This window comes from Hoplias malabaricus, chromosome Y (assembly GCF_029633855.1).
Source record: "Hoplias malabaricus isolate fHopMal1 chromosome Y, fHopMal1.hap1, whole genome shotgun sequence".
Classification (NCBI taxonomy): domain Eukaryota; kingdom Metazoa; phylum Chordata; class Actinopteri; order Characiformes; family Erythrinidae; genus Hoplias; species Hoplias malabaricus.
Window position 1 is genome coordinate 32,426,869 of NC_089820.1, and position 10,000 is coordinate 32,436,868.

The window sequence follows — 10,000 nt, forward strand, 5'->3', positions numbered from 1 at the left end:
TTATAAACGCATCCGGGGTTCGTGAGGCCCCTTCAACTCGCGCACCGGCCTTAGACTATTATACGGTCCGTCTCTGCGAAGCCAACATCGGGGGTATTTTGCATGCGCTCTTAAGCTCCGCTCTAACCCCGTGAGGGGAAAGAGTTTCGCCCGGCGGTACGCTCCCGTCCACCACCGCCCCCTGTGCCGGGGGGATGGGTTCAGGGAGATCCCACCGAGGCCGGCGAGCACCGGCCAACGCCCTGGGGGTGAGTAAGCCCCTTTGACTCGCGCACGCACAATCAAGCCTTCAACGATCAATGGTTTTTTGGGTTTAACTACCCGGCGGGCGGCTCCGGCGCCACTCTTCCCCCCGCGAACGGGAGGGGCGGACCGGGGTACCTATGCACCTAAGGCGGTCCTCGCATAACCCCGAGTTCCGAAGCCGGCTCGCTACGTCCACCCACCCGGAGGGGGGAGAGACTCACGTCGGCCGACGACGAAAGGTACGAGGCTTCTGCGGTCCATACCTTGAAGGTACCCGCCGGGGGGGAGGTTCGGCCTCTCGAGTCCGACTCGACAACCGGCACGGACGGCGGGCGCCGACCGCGGCCAGGTCACCGTTATTGATCCTTCCGCAGGTTCCCCTACGAAAACCTTGTTACGACTTTTACTCCCTCTAGATGTCCGGGTTCGATCGACTTCCCATCGCCCGGAGGCGACCCCCGTTCGAGGGCCGCCCCGGGGACGGTCCGAGGACCTCACCGAGGCATCCGATCGGTAGTAGCGACGGGCGGTGTGTACAAAGGGCAGGGACTTAATCGACGCGGGCTGGTGACCCGCGCCTACTTGGAATTCCTCGTTCGAGGGGAATAGTTGCAATCCCCTGTCCCCAGCGGGGAATGGCGTTCATAGGATTGCCCGCACCTCTCGGCGTAGGGTAACTTACATGTTGAACCAGCCATTGTAGCTCACGTGCGACCCCGGACTTCTAAGGGCATCACAGACCTGTTATTGCTCCATTTCTCAAGTGGCTTCTGTGCCACAAATCGCTCTAAGAAGTTTAGCCACCGACCGCTGATTCCCACCGGGCGAACCCCAACCTTCAGGCCCGCGGTAAGCGGGAGGGCACCGGGGAGGGGAGAGGGAAGGCGAAGGCGAAGGACGGACAACCCACACCCGGAGAGCGGAACGAGGTGCGGACGGCATCGGGGAGGGAACCGAACGCGAAGGGGAGAGGCCGGAGCCACCCACTCGACGCAGAACTGAACCCCCGTCAACCGCATCACCTCCCCGAACCGATCCGGGGTAGAACCGGACCCCCGCCGAAACCCCCAACACCCCCACCCCGATGGGGACCCCCCGCGAACGGGGACCTTCGGGGATAGAGTCCGACCCAGGAGAGGGGCCGTGTAACTACTTAAAGGATGGGATCTCGTTCGTTACCGGAATTGACCAGACGAATCGCTCCACGAACTACCAACGGCCATGCACCACCACCCACAGAATCGAGAAAGAGCCGTCAATCTGTCAATCCTTACCGTGTCCGGGCCGGGTTAGGTTCCCCGCGTTGAGTCAAATTAAGCCGCAAGCTCCACTCCTGGTGGTGCCCTTCCGTCAATTCCTTTAAGTTTCAGCTTTGCAACCGTACTCCCCCCAGAGCCCAAAGACTCGTGGTTTCCCGGACGCTGCCCGGCGGGTCATAGTCGTTAACCCAACGCCGCCGGATCGCGGGTCGGCATAGTTTACGGTCGGAACTACGACGGTACCTGATCGTCTTCGATCCTCCGACTTTCGTTCTTGATTAATGAAAACATTCTTGGCAAATGCCTTCGCTTTTGTCCGTCCCGCACCGGTCTACGAATTTCACCTCTCTCGGTGCGGTACGAATGCCCCCGGCCGTCCCTCTTACGAATGCCCCCGGCCGTCCCTCTTAATCATGACCTTTGGTCCGTCAAACCCACGAAATAGGACCAAGAGAGCGGTCGGATACCCCCCCGGCTCGGGGAACCGTGCGGCGGCCAGAAAACGGCCCCGCCCGGCCGCCTCGCCGAAGAGCTCCGACTCGCCCCCCATGGGAAGGCCTTATTCCATTATTCCTAGCTCAGTCCATTCAAGGCACGCTTCGGCCTGCTTTGAGCACTCTGTTTTGTTCAAAGTAAACGCACCGGACCCTTCCGCCCCCCACGTATTCAACCGCGGCGGACGACCCAGCTAAGGGCCTCTCCGCGGAGGAAGGGAGCAGAGGACACCGGATGAGTAGGGACAAGGTCCCGCGACCTCCACCCAGAGACCCGCGGGGGGTCCCCAACCCCCCCGGAGAGGGGCAGCTTCCCACCGCGAAGTCCGGACGGGCAGAGGCCCGGCAGCCGGGACCCGTCCCCGGATCCAACTACGAGCTTTTTAACTGCAGCAACGTTAACATACGCTATTGGAGCTGGAATTACCGCGGCTGCTGGCACCAGACTTGCCCTCCAATGGGTCCTCACCCACGGACGTAGATTGAGTTCATTTCGGTCCCGAAACCTTCAAACGGGGCCTCGCACCGATATTTTTCGTCACTACCTCCCCGTGTCGGGAATGGGTAATTTGCGCGCCTGCTGCCTTCCTTGGATGTGGTAGCCGTTTCTCAGGCTCCCTCTCCGGAATCGAACCCAGATTCCCCGTTACCCGTGGTCACCACACGTAGTCCCGTAGACTACCGTCGAAAGTTGATAGGGCAGACACTCGAATGAGACGTCGCCGCCCCGAAGGGCTCTGCGATCGGCCAAAGGTTATCTAGAGTCACCAAAGCGGACCCGACCGGAGTCGGGAGGGGGTTTTTTGGTTCTGATAAATGCACGTATCCGTGGGGGGCGCCGAGGGGGGAAGGTGAACCAGTCACCGACCACCTCGAAACGGCACCCCCACTTCCAACGCTTCGTTTGCATGTATTAGCTCTGGAATTACCACAGTTATACCAAGTAACGTGTGGAGCGATCAAAGGAACCATAACTGATTTAATGAGCCATTCGCAGTTTCACTGTACCAACGCCCGTGTGTACTTAGACTTGCATGGCTTAATCTTTGAGACAAGCATATGATACTGGCAGGATCAACCAGGCCGATCCCTCTGGTACTCAAACCCGGCTTGGGGAAAGAGAGAGAGTCGGTGGTGCGTGGAACTCGACCCCCCGAAGGAGGAAGAGACGCGCACCGCGGAAAGGCTTTTCGAACGAGACCCCCCGGAGGTGGGTCTGCAATCGGGGGTTTGACTACTTGGAAAATGTACGATTCAAGGCCCGGACGGTGCAGGCTAGGGGCCGGTTCCTTCCCTCAATAGGATCCCGACCCTAAGGCACCACCGACTCGGACCTTTTAACGGACCCAAACTGCGGTGGAAATTAGACCGACGGATCGGCTAAGTCTCCCTCGGAACGATTCTGGGACAAGCGGACCCCCTGTTACGGGGGGTCCACGAGCCATGGAGGCTGGAGCACGTGGCGGGGAGGATCGTTCTAAAAGCCGGTATTATTTCGGATTAGAAGCCTGCCCCTGGTGCTCCGGGTATGCCGCATTTCGAACGGGCGTAAAGGACGTCCGTTTAAGGGAAGAGAATGGAAGAGAATTTCCTGGCCCCCTCAAAGCGCGAGGAGGTCGGCATAGGTTTTACGGTACGCCCCCCCCGGAGCCGTCTGATGTTCAGAAGACGAAGGGTTTTGCCCCCAATCTCGTAAGGTCGAGGGCTCACCACCGAACTTCCAGCCGCGGTCCTTGGTAGGACCGATACGCGGACAAGCCGCAAAATCCTGGCCCCCTCGCAGTGCGAGGAGGTCGGCAAAGGTTTTACGATTCGCCCCCCGGAGCCTACGGTTAGTTTTCTCGATTTAAGAAGACGAAGGGGGTCGGGGCCCGGGAACCGTAAACCGAGCGCCTCTTCCCCTGCGAACTTCCAGCCGCGGTCCTTGGTAGGACCGATACGCGGACAAGCCGCAAATCCTGGCCCCCTCGCAGTGCGAGGAGGTCGGCAAAGGTTTTACGATTCGCCCCCCCGGAGCCTACGGTTAGTTTTCTCGATTTAAGAAGACGAAGGGGGTCGGGGCCCGGGAACCGTAAACCGAGCGCCTCTTCCCCTGCGAACTTCCAGCCGCGGTCCGTTTAAAAAGACCGATCCGTGACACCTCTAATGCGCTCTTTGCCTCCGGCCGTTTCCAGCGCGGGGGCCCGGTGGTGCGCTCCCAAGTCCCCGCGGAGGGGAAAATCTGGGAGATCCCACATTAGACCAAGCGGAACGCCGGTCTTCGCCTCGGGGGTTTGTATGCCCCTTTCGACTCGCGCACGGGCAAGAGTTAGGTTAGGAACGGGGACAACTGCCGGCGGGCGGCCCGTCGCACCCACCCCGCAAGTGGGCAGGTGGTCGGTGGCCTGTGGACCCGCCGCTCGGATTCGTTTATAGTAGGAACCATAACGGGGTACAACCCTCATACGCTCGACCCCCTCACGCCCAGAGAAGTGTTCACCTCCCTGGGCATATATCGAACGAATCATCGGGATTGAAGGGGAGGCCACCCAAACCATCCCCTTAGCCCAGAGGGGTGCCAGTCCTCGGGCTTCGGTATTCGCATCACCGGGGTCTATGGAGGTCTCGACTTAGGTTTTGAAAACCTCCAGAGGGGGGGCCGGATTAACCACCACCCTAGCCCAGAGGGGTGCCAGTCCTCGGGCTTCGGTATTCGCATCACCGGGGTCTATGGAGGTCTCGACTTAGGTTTTGAAAACCTCCAGAGGTGGGGCCGGATTAACCACCACCCTAGCCCAGAGGGGTGCCAGTCCTCGGGCATGTCACTTCGCATCACCGGGGTTCTATGGAGGTCTCGACTTAGGTTTTAAAAACCTCCAGAGGGTGGGGGCATATCTTATCCCCACCCTAGCCCAGAGGGGTGCCAGTCCTCGGGCATGTCATTTCGCATCACCGGGGTCTACGGAGGTCTCGACTTAGGTTTTGAAAACCTCCAGAGGGTGGGGGCATATCTTATCCCCACCCTAGCCCAGAGGGGTGCCAGTCCTCGGGCTTCGGTATTCGCATCACCGGGGTCTACGGAGGTCTCGACTTAGGTTTTGAAAACCTCCAGAGGGTGGGGCCTGACTTACCACCAACCCTTAGCCCAGAGGTGTGCCACTCCTCGGGCATGGAATTCGCATCAACGGGGTCTACGGATGTCTCGACTTAGGTTTTGAACACATCCAGGGAAGCAGAGCGGACATTCCCATTATTTCAAGCCCATCGGGAAGCCACTCCTTTGGGCATAGCGTTTCGCATCGCTGTTACCCAAACTTACGTCTGATTTAATGCCTCCCTAATATCCCGACGGCACCAGGCTGAGAAACCATATGCCCACAGGATTTGAGGCGTTGGAACCTCGTTCGCATAGCCGACAACGATGAACCTCCCTCGGACTCGCTACGAGGCTTGAGGAGGGTCCTGATTTTCTTAAAATCTCAGGTGAGGGACTTAGAAAATTTTCACTTTAAAACCACAGACCTCCAGAGGAGAGACCGGGCTTATCACAACCTTAGCCCAGAGGGCGTCACTCCTCGGGCATGTCACTTCGCATCACCGGGGGTCCATGGATGTCTCGACTTAGGTTTTGAACACATCCAGAAGGGGGGGCCGGATTAACCACCACCCTTAGCCCAGAGGGGTGCCAGTCCTCGGGCTTTAAATTCGCTTCGCCGGGGTCTATGGAAGTCATTTTTTAGACCTCCAGAGGGGAGGCAACCCAAACCATCCCCTTAGCCCAGAGGTGTGCCACTCCTCGGGCTTGTGTATTCGCATCACCGGGGTCCATGGAAGTCATTTTAGACATCCAGAGGGGAGGCCACCCTAACCATCCCCTTAGCCCAGAGGGGTGCCAGTCCTCGGGCTTTAAATTCGCTTCGCCGGGGTCTATGGAAGTCATTTTTAGACCTCCAGAGGGGAGGCAACCCAAACCATCCCCTTAGCCCAGAGGTGTGCCAATCCTCGGGCTTGTGTATTCGCATCACCGGGGTCCATGGAAGTCATTTTAGACATCCAGAGGGGAGGCCACCCTAACCATCCCCTTAGCCCAGAGGGGTGCCAGTCCTCGGGCTTTAAATTCGCTTCGCCGGGGTCTATGGAAGTCATTTTTAGACCTCCAGAGGGGAGGCAACCCAAACCATCCCCTTAGCCCAGAGGTGTGCCACTCCTCGGGCTTGTGTATTCGCATCACCGGGGTCCATGGAAGTCATTTTAGACATCCAGAGAGTGGGGCCGGTCTTACCACCACCCTTAAGCCCAGAGGGCGTCACTCCTCGGGCATGAAATTCGGATTACCGGGGTCTATGGATGTCTCAACTTAGGTTTTGAACACATCCAGAGGGGAGGCCACCCAAACCATCCCCTTAGCCCGGAGGTGTGCACCTCCTCGGGCTTCAAATTCGAATCACCGGGGTCCATGGAAGTCATTTTAGACATCCAGAGAGTGGGGCCGGTCTTACCACCACTCTTAGCCCAGAGGGCGCCACTCCTCGGGCATGAAATTCGCATCACCGGGGTCCATGGAAGTCAGTTTAGACCTCCAGAGAGTGGGGCCGGTCTTACCACCACTCTTAAGCCCAGAGGGCGTCACTCCTCGGGCATGAAATTCGGATTACCGGGGTCTATGGATGTCTCAACTTAGGTTTTGAACACATCCAGAGGGGAGGCCACCCAAACCATCCCCTTAGCCCGGAGGTGTGCACCTCCTCGGGCTTGAAATTCGAATCACCGGGGTCCATGGAAGTCAGTTTAGACCTCCAGAGAGTGGGGCCGGTCTTACCACCACCCTTAACCTCCAGAGAGTGGGGCCGGTCTTACCACCACCCTTAAGCCCAGAGGGCGTCACTCCTCGGGCATGGAATTCGCATCAACGGGGTCTACGGATGTCTCGACTTAGGTTTTGAACACATCCAGGGAAGCAGAGCGGACATTCCCATTATTTCAAGCCCATCGGGAAGCCACTCCTTTGGGCATAGCGTTTCGCATCGCTGTTACCCAAACTTACGTCTGATTTAATGCCTCCCTAATATCCCGACGGCACCAGGCTGAGAAACCATATGCCCACAGGATTAGAGGCGTCTGAACCCCTTTCGCATAGCCGACAACGATGAACCTCCCTCGGACTCGCTACGAGGCTTGAGGAGGGTCCTGATTCTCTTAAAATCTCAGGTGAGGGACTTAGAAAATATTCACTTTAAAACCACAGACCTCCAGAGGAGAGACCGGGCTTATCACAACCTTAGCCCAGAAGGCACCACTCTTCGGGCATGTCACTTCGCATCACCGGGGTCCATGGAAGTCTCGACTTAGGTTTTGAACGCATCCAGAGGGTGGGAGCCGGACTTACCACCACCCTTAGCCCAGAGGGCGTCACTCCTCGGGCATAAAATTCGGATAACCGGGGTCCATGGAAGTCAATTTTGACCTCCAGAGAGGGGGGGGGCCTGGCTTACCACCACCCTAAGCCCAGAGGGCGTCACTCCTCGGGCATGAAATACGCTACACCGGGGTCCATGGAAGTCAGTTTAGACCTCCAGAGAGGGGGGGCCGGGCTTACCACCACCCTTAGCCCGGAGGGCACCACTCCTCGGGCTTGAAATTCGCATCACCGGGGTCCATGGAAGTCTCGACTTAGGTTTTGGAAACCTCCAGAGGGGGGGCTGCACTTACCACCACCCTAAGCCCAGAGGGCGTCACTCCTCGGGCATGAAATACGCTATACCGGGGTCCATGGAAGTCCTTTTAGACCTCCAGAGAGGGGGGGGCCGGGCTTACCACCACCCTTAGCCCAGAGGGCACCACTCCTCGGGCTTGAAATTCGCATCACCGGGGTCCATGGAAGTCTCGACTTAGGTTTTGGAAACCTCCAGAGGGGGGGCTGCACTTACCACCACCCTTAGCCCAGAGGTTCATCACTCCTCGGGCATGAAATTCGGATAACCGGGGTCCATGGAAGTCAGTTTAGACCTCCAGAGAGTGGGGCCGGGCTTACCACCACCCTAAGCCCAGAGGGCGTCACTCCTCGGGCATGAAATTCAGATAACCGGGGTCCATGGAAGTCAGTTTAGACCTCCAGAGAGTGGGGCCGGGCTTACCACCACCCTAAGCCCAGAGGGCGTCACTCCTCGGGCATGAAATTCGGATAACCGGGGTCCATGGAAGTCTCGACTTAGGTTTTGGAGACCTCCAGAGGGGGGGCCGGGCATACCACCACCCTTAGCCCAGAGGGCGTCACTCCTCGGGCATGAAATACGCTATACCGGGGTCCATGGAAGTCAGTTTTGACCTCCAGAGAGGGGGGGCCTGGCTTACCACCACCCTAGCCGAGAGGGCGTCACTCCTCGGGCATGAAATTCGCTTCACCGGGGTCCATGGAAGTCATTTTAGACCTCCAGAGAGGGGGGGCTGCACTTACCACCACCCTAGCCGAGAGGGCGTCACTCCTCGGGCATGAAATTCGGATCACCGGGGTCCATGGAAGTCAGTTTAGACCTCCAGAGAGTGGGGCCGGGCTTACCACCACCCTAAGCCCAGAGGGCGTCACTCCTCGGGCATGAAATTCGGATAACCGGGGTCCATGGAAGTCTCGACTTAGGTTTTGGAGACCTCCAGAGGGGGGGCCGGGCATACCACCACCCTTAGCCCAGAGGGCGTCACTCCTCGGGCATGAAATACGCTTAACCGGGGTCCATGGAAGTCAATCTAGACCTCCAGAGAGGGGGGGCCGGGCTTACCACCACCCTTAGCCCAGAGGTGTGCTCCTCATCGGGCATGAAATACGCTTCACCGGGGTCCATGGAAGTCATTCGAGACCTCCAGAGGGGGGGCTGGGCATACCACCACCCTTAGCCCAGAGGTGAGTCACTCCTCGGGCATCAAATTCGCATCACCGGGGTCCATGGAAGTCAGTTTAGACTTCCAGAGGGGGGGCCGAGCATACCACCACCCTTAGCCCAGAGGTGTGCTCCTCATCGGGCATCAAATTCGCATCACCGGGGTCCATGGAAGTCATTCGAGACCTCCAGAGGGGGGGGCCGAGCATACCACCACCCTTAGCCCAGAGGTGAGTCACTCCTCGGGCATCAAATTCGCATCACCGGGGTCCATGGAAGTCAGTTTAGACTTCCAGAGGGGGGGCCGAGCATACCACCACCCTTAGCCCAGAGGTGTGCTCCTCATCGGGCATCAAATTCGCATCACCGGGGTCCATGGAAGTCATTCGAGACCTCCAGAGGGGGGGCCGAGCATACCACCACCCTTAGCCCAGAGGTGAGTCACTCCTCGGGCATCAAATTCGCATCACCGGGGTCCATGGAAGTCAGTTTAGACTTCCAGAGGGGGGGCCGAGCATACCACCACCCTTAGCCCAGAGGTGTGCTCCTCATCGGGCATCAAATTCGCATCACCGGGGTCCATGGAAGTCATTCGAGACCTCCAGAGGGGGGGCCGAGTATACCACCACCCTTAGCCCAGAGGTGAGTCACTCCTCGGGCATCAAATTCGCATCACCGGGGTCCATGGAAGTCAGTTTAGACCTCCAGAGGGGGGGCCGAGCATACCACCACCCTTAGCCCAGAGGTGAGTCACTCCTCGGGCATCAAATTCGCATCACCGGGGTCCATGGAAGTCAGTTTAAACATCCAGAGGGGGGGGCCGAGCATACCACCACCCTTAGCCCAGAGGTGTGCTCCTCATCGGGCATCAAATTCGCATCACCGGGGTCCATGGAAGTCATTCGAGACCTCCAGAGGGGGGGCCGAGTATACCACCACCCTTAGCCCAGAGGTGAGTCACTCCTCGGGCATCAAATTCGCATCACCGGGGTCCATGGAAGTCAGTTTAGACCTCCAGAGGGGGGGCCGAGCATACCACCACCCTTAGCCCAGAGGTGAGTCACTCCTCGGGCATCAAATTCGCATCACCGGGGTCCATGGAAGTCAGTTTAAACATCCAGAGGGGGGGGGCCGAGCATACCACCACCCT